Source organism: Chrysochloris asiatica, unplaced genomic scaffold (genome assembly GCF_000296735.1).
Source record: "Chrysochloris asiatica unplaced genomic scaffold, ChrAsi1.0 scaffold00106, whole genome shotgun sequence".
In the NCBI taxonomy this organism is placed as follows: Eukaryota; Metazoa; Chordata; class Mammalia; order Afrosoricida; family Chrysochloridae; genus Chrysochloris; species Chrysochloris asiatica.
Genome location: NW_006408624.1, coordinates 8,072,358 through 8,075,242, shown reverse-complemented (window position 1 = coordinate 8,075,242; position 2,885 = coordinate 8,072,358). Strand labels below are relative to the sequence as shown.

The window sequence follows — 2,885 nt, the reverse complement described above, 5'->3', positions numbered from 1 at the left end:
CCTGGCCTTACTCCACCTCTCAGAGGACTGATGACACTCCCTCCCCCTGGGAAGGCTTCTTGACTTTCTACTTCCTGCTCTTGGAGTCTGGGTCACCTTGCTCTTCAGGTTTCCTGCTTCCTCCTTGGCTGCTCTCTTTCAGTCTCAGTTGTGGTCCCTCCTTGGCAGGGCCTCTGATTATTGGACCATTTTCCTTCCCTGTGTCCCCTGGTCTAATCCACTAACAAGCCAGTGGTTCCCACACTGGGTATCCCTGAAACATTTGCACATGGATGTCTACCAGGGTCTCTGTAATATACCATGACCAAAAGAGACTTGATTTCCCACCTCAAAAGTACTTCTCCTAGTCTTCGATAACTTGGGCAAAATAAATAAATAAAGAACTGTAGGTGGTATCCATGATTGTTCCTTTCCTCATCTACATACCCAGTTACAAATAATCCTAACCAAACTCATTGCTGTTGAGTCAACTTCAACTCATTGGGACCCTATAGTACGGCAGAGCAGAACTGTTCCTTAGTGTTTCTGAGACTGTAAATGTTTACAGCAACAGATAGCCTCAGCTTTTCCCCAAGGAGCAGTTAGTAGGTTTGAACTGCTAACCTGAAGGTTAGCAGCCCAATGCCTAACCCACTGTGCCACCAGGGCTCCTATAGGACAGATTAGAACTGACCAAAGAGTTTCCATGGATGTAACCTTTTTTTATTTTTGGAAACTTTTAATTGTGAATTGAGTGCAGGTTTATAGAACAGATCATCAGTTTTAAATCCAACGAATCATGCACTTTGTTTCATCTCAATGACTGCAATCCCTTCCATGTAACAACAGTTATCCCACTTCCTCCCTATTATTCTCATCTCCATTCCAACCTCCTCACCAACTCTTCTCAACTTTGCCCTTTTGATCTTTGATCTTGAATGGTTGACGATTCCATGATGGGCATACCTTGCTAGCGTTATCCTCCCAGTCTACCTATCTACCGCATGGCTTAAAATTGGACCACAAGGGTGAGTTCTGCTCCAGACTTGAAGGGTGAACAATGACCATCCTCTTGGATTCCTCGGGGCTCTTTCTGACCAGTAAGCCCGGTCTTCTTTCATAATTTTGAGTTTTTGTTCCACATTTTTTCCCACTCTATCCAGGATCTTCTAACATGATCCCTTTCAGAGCAGTTGGTAGTATTAGCCAGATATCACCTTGTTCTCGTCTCAGAGTTGTGAAGGCTGATATTCACATGTTCCATTAGTCCACTGGACTAATTGATTCCAAGTGTCTTCAGTTCTCATTACTCTCCTTTCCTCTGCACGTGGAGAGACCAGTAGTTGCACATTAGATAGCTCTGCTCATGAGCTTTTAAGATCCCAGTTGCAACTTACTATCTGTAGGTTGTTGACCATTGTCTTTGGGGACTATGTTATGCCAAGGCTGTAATCTTTTTGTTTTCTTTCAACTTTTTGTTATGAATTCAGTGAAGGGTTACAGAGCAGATTATCAATTTTACATTTAACAAGTCATATACTTTGCTTCATGACAATGAGTACAATCCCCTCCATGTACCAACATTTAGCAGTATTCACCTCTATTCACTTTAACCACTGCATTCCTCCCTGTGTCTGTCTACCACTACTGTCATCTTTCCTCTGCTAATCTCATTGTATATTGCCTGCTCTGTCACCCATGTTAACATGTGTCTACCCTCTAGTTACTGTTGTTGCTAAGAGCCATTGAATCAGTTGCAACTCATAGTGAACCTGTATAGGGTTTCTGAAGAGCATCCTGACAAGTTTACAATCACAATGCATTTCTGATCTATTCACTCTTCTCCATCCCAGCTGCTCCCAATAAGCATATAGCAGCTGTCACCTGGACTACCATCTGACTCCAGATGGGTCCATTCTGCATTGAAATCAGAGGATGCTTTATTTTGTACATATATTTTAAATAAACTTTGAATTTTACAATAATTTAGGTTAGATATAGCACCAAGAGTTCTCTTATACCTGGCATCCACTTTCTCCTGTTGGTTACATCTTAAATTGTTATGGTGTATTTCCCACAACTAGTTCACCAATATTAGCATATTATTCTTAACCAAATACCGTACTTTACTCAGATTTCATCTGTTTTTCCGCAATATCCTTTTTCCGTTGTAGGATTCCATCGAGGATCCTACATTGCATTTACTTCACACAATATTTATGTTACTCTTTGTTGTTGCTGTTAAGTGCTTTCCAATCAGTTCTGACCCATAGTGACCCTGCATAGGGTTTCCAAGGAGCAGTTGATGAGCTTGAGCCACCGACCTTGCAGTTCAAACCGATTTTGCAGTCCAGTGCATTAACTCAAAGCACAATACTAGGACGCCATATGCTAGGATGTGACAATTACTCAGACTTTACATGGGTTTTATGCCTTTTAAGTAAAAAGAATGGTCAATAGCAACAATGAAAAAGGGATATATTTTAAAAAGAAAATTGATACCACAACTGGAAAAAAACTCACTTTCCTATTGCCATTGTAGAAAAAAAAATGAACACAACAAATGAAACCATATTACTGAATCTAAAAATTGAAGCTAAAATATAACTAAAAATTCTCATTTTAAAAAAAGAAAACATTAGCTATTCTGTAGATGTCTTTCTGTTTGGGTTTGTCTGGTGCTTTGCTCATGGTTAGACTGGAGCTGGTGGGTTTTAGAAGGAAGATCACATCCAGGGTATCTGCAGTCAATGTGGCGTATCATGTGGCTGTGACCCTAGGTCACCTGCTGAGACCCTGTTGGCAGCTTTCTCCACTAGAGTTAGTTACATTCCCATCCCAGTCCATACTGTGTTCTTTGGGAGCAGTCACTAAGCACAGCCCACACTTAGGGGTGGTGGGTTATG

General features: G+C 41.2%; 1 protein-coding gene and 1 pseudogene across 1 annotated transcript in view; both read right to left on the bottom strand.

Annotated features, from left to right (window-relative positions):
- Positions 1 to 2,885, bottom strand: part of LOC102831375 (bone morphogenetic protein 8B-like) — a 67,464-nt gene that overhangs the window by 47,684 nt on the left and 16,895 nt on the right. The gene's annotated exons all lie outside the window — the stretch shown is intronic.
- The window catches only part of LOC102810880, a 27,600-nt pseudogene that overhangs the window by 24,038 nt on the left and 677 nt on the right, over positions 1 to 2,885 (bottom strand).